At 40.4% G+C, this 14,495-nt stretch overlaps 1 protein-coding gene across 42 annotated transcripts in view; it reads left to right on the top strand.

Annotated features, from left to right (window-relative positions):
* The window catches only part of ZBTB20 (zinc finger and BTB domain containing 20), a 641,091-nt gene that overhangs the window by 244,080 nt on the left and 382,516 nt on the right, over positions 1–14,495 (top strand). The window contains exon 1 of one of the 42 annotated variants that reach the window (XM_083736538.1): positions 11,311–11,406. The exons of 40 other annotated variants lie outside the window; for them this stretch is intronic. The gene's annotated coding sequence lies outside the window, so the exon portion shown is untranslated. One more of the 42 variants, XM_083736539.1, reaches the window with a different exon arrangement.

Below are 14,495 nucleotides of genomic sequence, written 5' to 3'. Positions count from 1 at the left end.
ACCATGTGCTTCATCTTGGTGCTTCAAGCAGTCAGCAAGATATCTTGGACTCAGACCACTGAATGCCTTGAAGACACACAGGGAAACAGAGTGTTCTTGAAATGGTTTCAATATCTGTAGCGCAATAAGTGAAGGACCAGTTTGATGTAGTCACAGTAACTTGTGTAGCTGAGCAGATGGGTTCTTTGGTAAAGTCTGAATATAAGAATCTGGAATAATGAACTAGCAAAGGGGATCTTTAATGAAATAATACCAACTTTAAGAGATTGAATAATTAATTTTCTTACCTACTTTCTTTCTATTCTACATATACCTTGCCTTTATTTCATCTTGGAACCCAGGTGACATTTACTGTGACACTGAGTCTGGAAATCAGTTTTCATAGGTATCATCAGTGCTTCGGTTTAAGTTTTGGAGCTTGCTACAGAGAGACAAAGGTACTTCCACATATGCAGATCTGTAGGAAATAGGCATTCTGAATCAGAACACAGAATCCTCATTCCAGCCATGCCTACTCTTAGGAATGCTTGAGGAATTTGATTCACATTTTTCAGATGTTCTAATGCAGTTCTTGGTTCAAAATACAATAAAATAGCAAAAGATTTAAAATGTGTATTTTGAGGGAAAACCCATTTAGAACTGGGATTTTTTAAAAGAGGAAATATGTGTTAATATACCTCCTCACATTTCCATCCTGCTTTTTCAAAAAATCAAAGATTAATATGGAAACTGGAGTGAATTGACTTTTGGATAGACACATGGGAAAGTGACATGAATGGGAAATAGCCAGATTGCTCATATTTTGTTCACCTCCACCTAGATCTGATTGAGTTACCATAATATAAGTAATGATAGCTCTAAACCTCCTCGACAGGAAACCTACCCAATGGGAAGTGTTACTTTTTATTGCTGGGATTTAGAGCTAGGATCACTTATGGAAGCACCATAGCTCAGTGGTAAAACATCTGCTTTGCCTGCAGAAGATTCCAGTTTCAGTCCTTGGCACTGATAATGGGCTGATAATGTTCTGTTCAGAAACCCTGGAGAGCTTATGACAGACAGTGTAGAAAGTGCTGCGCTAGATGGACCTTATGGGTTGACCCATACTGAAGGCAGCTTCATAGGTTCCTGTGCTGCAGTGCAATGATATCTCTTGTCTCCTGTACTGATCTTGCTAATTATTCTAGTCATATATTCTGTAAGATTGATTGATCGATAGATTTACAGATTCATCTTGATAAAGAATGACCGCTATTGTCTTGCCAATGAGCAACAATTGAGGGTTGACGTGCCTCCCCTTTCGCCCGGACATGTGGTGCCATTTTAGGATGTTCTTTCCGTCACCTTCAGCCACCACGGAGGCTCACAGGTTCCCGCCAAACCCATTGTTCAAATGATCCAATCCGTGGCAGGCCTGGGGGATCGGGGCCTGGCCATTTACTTAGCCCAGTTGACCACTCTGCCCAGCATCTAGTGGGCTGGGAGTGTCACCCACCCTTCCTTTCCCTTCATTAATAGTTGATTACTGCCCTAACCATTTCTTTTCAGCTTGCTGGGCTTTTCTGTGGTCTTTTGGCGGTTGCTGTAATCGGAGCCAGGAAGGAATTTGCCCTGCTCTGCAGGGTTTGCCTTCCCCATAACTCTAGTCACAACTTTGGCGGTTTAGGCCTTGGGTGGAATCCTATAGTCTTTCAACCAATCTGAGTGTGGTGAAGTGGTGACTCACCCACCTCCTGTTCCTTGTGGCGGCATTAACAGGGTACCCCGTTAGAGGGGTCTGGAGGGAAGTCTCTGTCCAAGGAGCCAAGTGCGTAGGGCTAGTAGGTCACAGAGCTTCCCTCAGCATTTGGGGGCCATCCATGTAAACCTGTGTTTTGCAGTGGATCCACCCCTGAATAGACACTGTCATGCCTCAGTCCTCCAGCAGGGGAGGGCTGAGAGGGATACACGTTCAGTGTCTATGCCAACGCTTCCTACATCTGAAGTCAATAAAGTTGTGGCCATTTAAATCCCAGACAGTTGTTGTGTCCATTCATTTTCCACTCAGCTAAGCGCACCTGGAAGGGGGACTCTGTGGATGGACACACAATGTATTTCAAAACACAATGGGAAACAAAACACAAGTACAACTGTTATTTTCCTTCTTTTTTGTGTTTGTCTTTAAAAATGGCTCACCCTTATATATTTTTTTCAGCTTTCCCAAACATCCATACTTTAGTTCATCAATAACATAAAAAATAATAATCCACACAATCACTAGATATCATTAACAAGGGGAAAAATAGTATTCACCAGTTATCAACTACTAGTTGATCTGATATGTTCAGCCACCCCAGCCCTAATTTGTTTATAGTTCATCCTAAACATTGATTAGTTTATCACTTAATATTTTTAAGCAAAAGAAAGAATGTCAAACTTAGTGGAAGGCCAGGAAGAGACTTCTATTGAGAAGGACCTCAATCTGGTTGCCACTTATGTCACCTCTGAGGATGCTGGAACATGAAAGTGATTCTCTGAGTACATCTTAGTACATTTTTAAGAAACCTAGTGACAGCCCTAATTTTCCTGTCTAGTTATGCTAGCTTTCTAGTTTTATTATGATAAGAGCAAGCAATTGAATTAATTTTGTATGGATTTTTCCTTGTCCTGGTGTGTGTGACCTCTTCAAGAGCATTAAAAGTATGTGACATTATATACCATGTTTGTAAACCTCTGGGAAAGCTAGGTCTGCCTCAGATATATTACATTATAAATGGAAAACTGCATCTAATCTTCATTTTAGTTATGTGTAATTAACATAATTCATGTTTCATTTTCAGGAACATGATAGGTAGCCCACCTCTGTTGTAATAATATTATTCAAAAACTGTTGCCTCAAACGTGAATCAGAACAATTGGCCTTTACCTTGAACAAGAGTGAATTTGGTCTTTTTGTTTCTCACTTAACTGCTTCAGGACTTTCATATTGTTAAAATAAGCAAAGAGTCCTGCATCTGCAACCCATGAGGCCCTGAAATCTGCTGCTGAATGGATATTGGACATCTCAAGATCCTAATAGGAGCCAATGAACTGAGTAAATGTCCAGCGATACCAGTGCGATTTCTCACTCCACTGCAGGAATATAGTAGTTGGTCCCCCTACATGCTGCCATCAGCAACCCAGAGAGAACATTTCTGATTCATCTAGGAAAACAGTAGCTTATATATAACATTTTACTATTAATAAGGTCCTGTTTTCACTGAGTTATAACTGTTTTCCTAGTAAAACTGAAAACTTTAAACATTTCAGCTCAAGCTGTATTCTTATAAGCCTCCCACATTTATACCCATCTTCCTGGCAGGCATCCCAAAATATGTTTGGGTTAAGGTATTACACATTACATTTGATGAGGCTTTAGCGTTCCCTCTTGCTCACATCAATCCTTATTTCTGTTTGCTCTTATAATTTACAGTTAATGAAAGTTCTAAGTTTACCTTTGTTTTTGTTGGCTTCTGTACAAGAGACCTTCAGACTTTACAGTCTTCCACTGAAATGGAAAACAGAGTTAGGAAAGGCAAAAGCTAAGTGAATAGTGCCATTTTTTAAGAGAGGATTCTAGATGCTCGTCAGTACTGATGTGATGCTGTCGGAGAGTAAGGTAAAGGTAAAGGGACCCCTGACCATTAGGTCCAGTCAGAGAGTACTTTGCTTTTAAATTTTTATATACAGCAAAATGTTATCCTCTGTCCAGATTCACATGAGAACATTGATCTACATGTTCTTCCTTTTAAAAACATTTACTGCTTTACATATGTATTAAATCATGCAATTAATCAGATAACAACCACAAACACTCCCCACCACCACTGTTTACAGAAAAATCAGGCAAAACACAAAATATATCAGGATGACACTAAGGTTGTTGGGGTGATAACAGTCCAAGCTGTGAGACATTCAAAGCTCATAATAGTATCTATGCAACCATGTAATATGCAATGTGGCAGGACCTGCCCTGCCATTGGAGTCTCTACTTGTATATTGGATAAACAAGCACTAATCAATAGCAAATATCTCCTTCTTTTTTGATCTCTGGTCGCTCGTAATCTTTGCATCAATTTTTCAAGAAGCCTGGTCTCCCATACCACATTGTACCAATTATTTAGAGTAGATGTTCTGAACTGTTGTCTTGCCTTTGTAATAGACTGGATGGGAGCCAACAACTGAAGTTCAATCCAGATAAAACTGATACACTGTTAGTGGGTGGTTCCCTAGACCGGATGGATGGGAGGTTGCCTACTTTTGATAGGGTTGCAGTCCCTTTGAAGGAGCAGGTACTAAGCTTCCATTGCTATTGCTTGAAGCTCAGGTGGCCTCAGTGGGATGGAGTGCCTTCCATCAGCTTCAGCTGGTGGCCCACCTGCACCCCTTTATGGACAGATATAGCCTCATTTCTGTTGTCTATGCTTTGGTATCTAGGTTAGATTACTGTAACACATTATATGAGGAGCCGCCTCTGAAGAAAGTTCAGAAACGTCAGCTGCTGTAGAATTCAACAACTAGGTTTCTCACTACGGCAAGATGGTTTGCGCATATTCTGGCCCATCTGCACTGACTGTCAATTAATTTCTCGCTGAATTAAAAGTTCTGGTTTTCACCATAAAGTCTTAAATAACTCAGGACTGCAATAGCTTAAGACAGTGATGGCCAAACTTGGCCCTCCAGCTGTTTTGGGACTACAACTGCCATCATCCCTAGCTAACAGGACCAGTGGTCAGGGGTGATGGGAATTGTAGTCCCAAAACAGCTGGAGGGCCAAGTTTGGCCATCACTGGCTTAAGGACTGCCTCTCCCTTTAAATTTCCAAATACATGCTTTCTAAACCTAAAATGTTACATGTATTGGAGATTCCACCTCATCTTATTTTCTCATTCAAATAATGCCTGGATCATCACTAAGGGAACAGGTGACATGTTGGATCTCACATGACTCTGTACTTTCTCATAGATATGGAAGGAAAAGTTATATGACCCATATTTGCCAGTTACCACAGTGTGGTCTTGCATCCTTGTTCTCAAAATTTAGATAGGGTTAGGGGAGCAAATTGTTATGGTATAATATCTCACCATAGTACTGATTCTCCACTGTCTGTTCCATTTCTCTGCAGCAGGGGTGATATGTTTCAGCACACTTGTCATGCTCAGCGAGCTGGGACAATGAGTGAGGCAGAGATTGGAAGTGACTTTGAGCAATACTAGAAGTTAAAAATAAATTGCTGGAGAGATGTGAGAGGGATTGCTGGAGAGATGTGAGAGGGATTGCCAGAGGATCACTTCCTCGAACCTTTAAGAGACAAATTTCCTTGCCAAACTTTCATTGTTATACGATTGCAGTGGGAGGGAATATATGGGAAACCCAAATAGATCCCTAAAAGATTTTACTCTTCAAAGAAGAAAGTATTTACAATTATGGACGTGTACAGTATTTCTTTGAAAGTTTGTCTGCCCTCCCCTGTACCTATAGCACCACTGTTTCCATAGCTATTGATTCCTTAGGAAACTCTTCAATACATAGATGCCTTCTGATCACCTCAATGCAAGAGAAAGCACAGCAGAAGTTGCTATACACAGTCCATTTCATCCTGGCATTAAAAGCTGCTGCTATACAAGATCAGTTCCAGTCCTCAAAACCCATTAACATCTTAAATGCTTGAAAGCAGTGTATTTGGATGCTGTGCTCTTTAAAGGCACTGCTGCTGATTTATAACAAACTGTAAAGACATACAATGAGCTTTAAAAAGGTGCTTTACTGAAGCTGTTGCATTGAACAGATGCCACAAAACCATAGGCACCAAACTGTAAAGCTGTATTAGTTCTTCAGCGATGTGTAAAGAATATCTTGCTGTAAAGAATACCCAGCAGTGGAAAAAACACCTGCTACTAGTCTTCCTGGGCGTTGGGACTGGATAACAGCATACATCAGGGAAATTCCCTGGCCTGTTCCAGAAAACAAACAATATAGTTATGCATAAATTAAATGTCTTGAGTTTCACGAAATGAGTTTGCTCTGTCTTCTTCCTGAGAGCCCTCCTCCCACTTTTTTGTTTTCTACTTTTCCAGTTCATGTGGCCTATTAAAACATAGTGCCAAAATGTAACAGCCAAAAAGATGGCTAATGTCAAAATGCACACCAGTCCTGTAGCAACCAGCCCCTAGGGGTTTGATTATCACTTATTCTGTTCGTTCTTATTTACAGTATTTCTGTAATGCATTTCAGCAGTGTTGTCAAAGCGATTTAGGTTTTTTAAAAAAGCCATTAAAAGAAGTTTTTACTTGATTCTAAATAGAAAACATTTTGATGGATGAGGAGGTCGTTCCATAACTCTAGGGCAGTGTGTGTGTGTGTGTGTGTGTGCGCGCGCGCACACAAATCCCACCCCTTGCTGGTGACTATTTAACAATCAAGAAAGATGACACCTGTTGAAGCTTCCAGATCCCACTAATGCAATGTGCTCTAATGTGTAGAACATGATAGAATATTCTAATCTAGACACTTCTAAATCATAAATGACAGTGGTCAAGTCTCCCTCTGCCAGCAGTAGGTGCAGCTGGTGAGTCTACCATAAATTGGTAAAAACAAAGAAACAAAAGAAAAAGTTATAGCTGCATTTCAGGAGAAGAGTACCCCCTAAGATCTGCCCCCAGGGCAATTAACATGTGGAAAATTGATTTTTTTCTATAAAAAAGTAAGTCAATTAGAAAGTTTTAAAACAAAATACAGAGGCAACACTAATGCTTTGGCACTTGGGAGAGAGCACCTGGATGTTTAATCACTGAATCACCAAGCGATCAGAGGACAGAACGTTGACCATCCACACGTGAGACTCAAAAGGGGGCACTCCCAAAGCAGCCAAAAATGCAGGAGAAGCCTTATGGAGGATGGTAGTAAAGTGGTATTGTTTGTTTTCTATACTGCCCTTCATCCAAGAATCACTGGGAAGTTTGCAATATAAAAACATAGTTCAATCTGTGATCCTGTTTTCATTTCGGCACTATCTATATCGCAGTGGCTGTCATGGGGGACTTGCTCCGCCTGTCTTGCATCTGGTGATGATTCTTAACAGGATGGCTGCAAACAACAACTTAGATGCTGGCCCAGTTTATGGATCGGATACTGAGTCAAGTCATATCCCAAATGTCAGTTCAGTTTACTGTGTGCAGCATTCTGTTCTGCAATCTCTTAATTTTTGCCGGAATTTTTCTTTTCCATCTCTTGACCTGGTGCACATAAAGGAGGACAGTGAAGGGAATGATTCCATAATTTTCCACATGATCTTCTCAACATTATTGTATGATTTTGTAGTAGCATATTGCACTAAAGAAAAAGGTACTATTAATAGTTAATTCTTTCAGGAAGAAAGTTGGGTATGCTACAATGGCTGCCATGCTGTTCCTATAATCTCTGACTTGCTGCCCATCCCACATGCTATAACCTCACATCCATTACATTCTGGTTGTAAATATATTAAATGGTACTTGCTTCCTCTTATTTAAATATGATTGACTTCTAAGTAATTTGTTTAGGATTGGGAAGCCCATTTCTTAAGTGCATTGTACTTAGTTTTATTAAGAATGCAAATGGTTTTTGCAGAACCATCAAGACACACTGCCAATCTAATGTAATAGGATATGCTCTTTTAGCCTTTAAATCTATTATTTTTAGCCTTTAAATCTATTATTTGGATGAAGTTCTAGATTGAAGTTCTAACCCTGTTTTCTCCTCATACACTTTCATTATTTTTAAAAATTGACTATCTTGATACTTTTAAGCAATTAGTTTATTATGTTGTGGCTCAATGTAGCCTTACATGGGGAAAAAATCCTCCATCCAACCAATTCCTAGATCTATTCTTTAATAATAAGTGTACTAAATTAAAATGTAAACAAAAATGCATGAACTAAAGCAATACTAACTTTTGGATTGTGCTAATGGTTTTCAGTCCATGGAAGCTTATGCTGTAATAATTAGTGTTTAAGGTGCCACAAGGCTGTTGTCTTGCTGAAATGTATTTATTGTGGTTATCACTGTGGAAATTAAAGAAAAACTAGAACAATGCATCTTCTGATACAGTCAATCAGAATGAACATAGGATCTTCTGTTCCCATCAACTTTGTCTATATTAACTGGCAGCAGCTCTCCAGGGTGTGAGACAGTCCCGTCTTCCCTAGAGATATCTGGAAATGTGAGGGGCTGAACCTGGTGTGTTTTGCATGCAAAGCATGCACTCTACCACTGAGCTAAAATGTGGCAGATATAGTGATCAATTGTCTACACAATTGGTGCTGCTGCTTTTGGGGGATGTCCAGTTGGCATTGACTTCTTCTTCTTCTTCTTCTTCTTCTTCTTCTTCTTCTTCTTCTTCTTCTTCTTCTTGTACCACACCCATGTGACTGGGTTTCCCCGGCCATTCTGTGCAGCTTCCAACAAATATAAAAGCATAATAACATGACAGGGCCTTATTTGTGGAATGCCATCCCTGGTTGAGATAATATTTGAAACTGTTTTTATAATGCTTTTAAATTATTTATTATTATTATTATGACACCCCGAGCTCCTTTGGGAAGAAGGGTGGGATATAAATTGAATAAATAAATAAATAATGATAATAAATACGCATTGGTGAGCATCAGGTAGCTTAGAGGACCCTGGAGAGGCACAGGCTAGAACAGGGCTCACACTGCTTCTAAGGTTACCTTTACCTGAAGTTTCAGGTGTGCATAAAGTAGAACTGGTCAAAAACTTCTGATCAGGAACAAATGCAATACTGCCAAACAATATTCTGGATCAGGCAGGCATGATTTTAAATGCAGGTGGGCAAGAAGAATTCCCCCTGTTTGGCACTGCGTACACCTCATGTCTTGTTAAACCTAGTGTCTCGTTCAGCCACTTTAAAGCGCTCACCTGAGGTTCAGCTCCCTGTTGTGTTATCTTAGCACACGCAGATAAGATGACCCAGTTTGCACCAGTTGTTGGACATGTACAGCATTATACAATATCTTGTCCACCTAAGTACATGTTTGAATTGGGATTCAATTAACTTATGCTTGTTCTGACATTATGAAGACGCACGTTTTTGGTAGTTTTCCAGGTCCATACATGTGTCTTGTGTCGAGATGCAAGTAATAATAATGATAAGTGACAGTATGTGCCTTAATTCAGGTCAGCATTAAGAACATTGTGATTTGTGTACATCTTATATTCCCGATTCCCCATCTTTGCAAATGAAGAGGTTCCTCCCTTCTTTTTCTTTTGAAGTTCTAAAGCAGAACTGCTAGTGACCCACTTTTGTGAACAGTTCTCTTAACTAACCCCTGTACTCAATCATACATTTTTTCCTCTCTTCCACCCACTGTCTGTCTAGCCTGGTTTTAAAATTTTATATATGTACTTTTAAAAAATTGATTAGTTGGAGAGCTGCCCGTTCTTCTGTGCTGTATAATAAGGATTTTTTTTATAAAAAAAACCCTGCACACAGAATTCTGTATAGTGTAATTAAAACTGACCCAGATTTGGACCTGAGAACACCAGGACTTAGCCAAACTTGCCATGAGCTGAGTTCTGATGGCAGATGGGAACTAATGAGGACATACTATACTCCAGAATTTCCCAGCTGCTTGGCTCCTTTTTTGTACAAACAAGGTTTGGAGTGAAGTCCTGATCCCAGGAGTATGTTCAGCAAATGTGCTGCACCCAGCGTTTTGGGAAGCGAGGCAACACTGACAGCCTGTTTCAGAGTATTTTTAAGGCCTGAGTTCCAAAGGGCTTTTTAAATATAATTGAACATTAATGCAGACACATTATATATTAGCTTCCTTTTCCACCAGTGTTGGAAAAGCCTACCAGCTTCAAGCACTGCTTTGATTTCATGCTTATGTTCCTCCTGTCCCAGGACAGAGCCAAACTTTATTGAATAGGGTGCACTAACATCACAATGTATGGGCTCTGTATCCTATAGGTTCCATGATCTGTTCAACGTCCTGGGGACTCTTCAGGTAAATGTAATTGAATCGGGCTGAAGCAGCTGTAGCTGGCATGTGGTCCCTCGGATTGCTAGCACCTGCTTATTTTTTTGTAACTCACTAGAGCAAAAGTTGTGCCAAAACCAGCATTGGTCTTGGAGCGGATAAAGCACTCCACATCTTATATCCCATTCCCCTTCCAACCAAGCCGCGTAATTACTGGTGCCTGCATTAATAAATTCTGGTAGTGAGCAGGGGTAGGTTTATGCCGCTTCTTGTCCAAGTCTTCCTTTAACAAGTGCTCTGCCAATTCCTGCTCTCCTCTCCATAAGCAATAAGTGACAGGCTTAATACTGATCAGGTGCTCTGGATTGATCTGCCCTCCTTACAAAACTGGGCAACCCAGCACTTTCTATATCCAGTTTAAATTACAGGCACCAAATTTTATTTGCTGCTTGAACAGTCTTCCTGGCAGTTTCAGATGAGTCTTGATGTCTAGCAAATGACTGCCTGCTCTTCTGAGCCCTGCTTTTCTGCTATGGATTCTGTAATTTTGACTATTATTGTTTCCACAATAAAGCTTTTGCCATTTTAAATTGTTAAGACTGTAAGGTGCTCCTAGAGCATTTGTTTTTGCTACAACAAACATGGCTACCCTTTTAGGAGTGGTTTCCACAATATAAATGTTTTAATGCGTACACTTTGAAAGGGAACATGGGAGTTGGTACAGCATAGTAGGACTACTAATCACCACCACTATTTATTAAACTTGTATACTGCCCTTTGTATGTCACCATTGTGGACAGCTTCCTTGCTGCATTCACTATCACTAGGTAAGCTGAATGATGAGCCCTTACCAGTTTTCAGTTGTTTTCAACCAGCCATCTCCCAACCTATTTCCTTGCATTAAGCTCTGGAGTATAACCAGGGAGCCAAACGGGCTCCATGAAGTGAGAGAGGGCACTTGGGGTGATTGTGTCAAGCCATTTGGATGTTCCAGAAGTCAGCCAGGGATTTGATAGAAGTCCCAGTCATACCAGCCAGAAAACCCTCCAGAGCCATCTACGAACCCATTGGATTCAAGGGCAGATCATCCTGATAGGTTCCCCCATCTCTGCAGAGGGGAAAAACTGATGAAAGTCTAATCTCAACAGAAAGTCATTTAATGATGAGAAAGGGCTGGTGTCAATACCACCCCCAACTTTCAGGTCACTTACTTCCTGTCTAGCTGAGAAAACAAGGTCCAGAGTGTTGCCTGCCACATGTGTTGAGCCAATGACATGTTGAGACAGCCGCATGGTCACAATGGCAGCCATGAAGTCTTGAGCCACCACAAAGCCAGTTGCCTTGGCATGGGTGTTGAAGTCCCCCAAAACCAGCAGTATGAGGCTCCTCAACATCAGTCTGAAAGGTGAGATCGGCCTCCTCATCCATAATCAGATAATGCATGAGGGAGGTCTCACTCAGAGTTTACCTGGCATTCAGCAACAGCAGCTGCAGAGCCCAGGTTCTAGCTGGTAGGACAACCGTAATTCCCCAGACTGGACAAGGTGTGGTCACTTTCTACCTGTGCCCTGTGCCCCTTATCCAGCCTGCCTACCCCACCCCATACTTGTCCAGAACCACTGTGACTAGGGTTGCCCCTGCACTCTCCACCTCCTCTCTTCCCAGGTGCATCCTATATCCCTTAATTTAAGAATAATAAAAACCCAAAATTTAAAAACCCATGAGCTTAAAAAAGTAAAAAAACAAAAACAAATTTAAACAGGGCCATAAAACCAGCAACAACCCCCCCAAAAAAAACACCCCCTAAACAATGCCTCAACTCAAGAGTCTGTTCAGCCACCTCAGCTTTTTATAGCTGGAGTTAGCCACGGCTTTGCTCACCTAGGCCAGGTAGAAAAGGCCCACAAGGCTGGGATGAAGTGCTTATGGATCCCATCAAAGTTTGGTTATGCATTTGAATTGTGAACCTGATTTGCAAATAATGATCAAATCATAGTTTACAATTATAGTTTGGAAGGTAAATGCAGACCATGATTTGCCAGCTTGCATGCAACAGCAAACTGTGGTTTCCCACAGAAGCAAGGAAAACTGAATGTATAACAAGGAGAGAAGGAATGAGTGAGTTAGCCTGAGACTCACTTGCCTTTTATATGAACTGAGCAAGTGCCTGTGTCCATGCTTTTGCCATGTATGATTTGTGAAGAGGGGTGTGTGTGTTGGCTTATCACTTAACACAGAGACATATACTTTCCCTTACCTTGGTTCACGGTTGTTCATTATATCTGCTGTAGCAATATAATTGCCTGCCATTGCTTTATTTTGTTTTACATATTACCTGTGCTAAAGTATTGTTTTAGTTTGTTTTGGTTTTTAGCCAAAAAATATATCAATAAATATCTAATTATGAGGTTTGGGGGGGGGCATACCGGCATACACAAACAAAAAAGCAAATTAAGAACACAGAGAATATAAAAGATGCTAGATATGCAGCAAGTAAATAAATCCTTATATGTCAATCAAACATAAAAGGTTCCTTGCATTGATACAAAACATGGAATGGAAAAGGCTTTCATTTGTAAGTTTTTTCAGTCCCTGCTCAGTACAGAGAAGCACACTAGTGCATCTCACACTTGGCTAGACCTGATGCTCCCCAGAAGGACCAATCCTGCTGGACGATTTAGCTTATTAGGATTAGGAAGATGCTTCCAGGATTCCAGTTTGGCCTGATAACCAAACAGATGGGATAGGAGGATTTTAAATGACCAGAAACCTTCACAAGTTATATGATATTGTGGAATATTCTCTAGTTGTGCTTAATCAGAAAATGTGTTGTATTGGGTTGTTCTCCCAGGGAAGCCATTTAGCCTAATGGCCCACTGAAAGGCAATGGATAGCTGAATAATTGGGACAGTGATGGCAATACTTTAGTTTTGGCTAATGCCATCGGGTTAAGTGATGTGTAGCCAGTTGTTTAATGAGTAAAAAGTCTAATATTTTAAATTGAGCCATATTTTGTTAGATCAGTGTAGGAAGTTGAAGGCTCACTATCTCTGTTGAGTTTTATATGCATTTGTTGAACTTCGTGTAAGATTCTTTGGAATATACTGCCTGTCCACAGTCCTTTTCTGTCTTGTCAAATGTACATTTGTAGCGCTGCATCTTACTAGTAGTTAATTCCACCAGAATTTTGGTGGCCTGCAGTTTATGCCTCCTAGTTTGTACCCTCTGTTGTGTGACTTATCCTGTTGTTCATTAAAATATTTATAGACAGCTATTTACCCAAGTTTCAAGTCTATTTATAGATTAACACTATACAATACAGTGCAGTTGTTGTTTGAAAAAAGAACAGGCTAAAACAGCAATGAATTCCCAAGGACAACGAAAACGAAAAGGCTTTCTTTTATTTGTTTGCTAATGCTTATCAAAGTAGGAGTTCTTTGAACTTAGCATTAGGGCTGCCACAAAAAAGACCCTGTGCTTGGTAGATACTAATAGAGCTTTCCCATTAAATGAATTTTGCAGCAGGGCCTTTTGAGATGATTAAGTCCTGAGGGCTTGACATAATGAGGAATGTTCAGGACTGGAATCAGCACTTTGAGTTAAGCCCATAAATAAACTGTCAACCAGTGCAGTGCTTCAGAAACAGATGAGGATACATGGAAACAACAGTCTCAAGCTCTTATGCCACATTCTGCACTCCCTGAAGTTTTATAATTATCTTCAGCAGCAGCTCCACATAGTGTGCATTACAATAGTCTGGTCCAGAAGTCACCAAGGCATGAATAGCAGTGGTCAGGTTCCACATTCCAGCACTGAGTATAGCTATAACATTAGCAAAAATCCAGAAGCAGTAGCCCCAAGTTGTGAACTTGGTCATTACACAGCAGCTACTGTTTTCCCCACTACAATTAATTCTGTTTTATCTAGGTTTACCTTAAGTTCATTTGCCTTTATCCAGTGCCCCACTGATTTCAGGCAAGCATTTAAGGCTTTCATTGCTTCACCTGGGTTGAATGAAAAGGAAAAATAGAGATGGGTGACATCAGCATACCAAACTCCATAACCCCAGATAACTGGTCCAGCAGTTTCATGTAGATTTTCTGTTTTCTGCTTCTATTCAGCTTTAAGGTGGCAACTTTAACCAATAATCCATTAGATTGCTTAGATTTAATTGCCAAACCCTGCCTTTGTATTCTCTCATCCTATTTCTTCTGTATGGAATTTGACAAGGAGATAGTAGTTAGTTAGGTGGCCGTGATTCTGTCACATCTAGTTAGAAGAAACTAAAGCATCTAATTATTTTTGAAGATTCCTTTATACTGTGAGTGAATCTTCTCCTTATAGTAGAACTCTATGATCAACCCATTTGTTTAGTTCTAATAGGTGAAAAAAAGGGTAAAGGTATAGGACCCCTGGACGGTTAGGTCCAGTCAAAGGCAACTGTGGGGTTGTGGCACTCATCTTGTGTCAGGCTGAGGGAGCCAGCGTTTGTCC

Source organism: Podarcis gaigeae (assembly GCF_964106915.1).
Source record: "Podarcis gaigeae genome assembly, chromosome: 4".
In the NCBI taxonomy this organism is placed as follows: Eukaryota; Metazoa; Chordata; class Lepidosauria; order Squamata; family Lacertidae; genus Podarcis; species Podarcis gaigeae.
The sequence above is the reverse complement of the archived record's forward strand: the minus strand, read 5'-3'. Positions and strand labels throughout refer to the sequence as shown.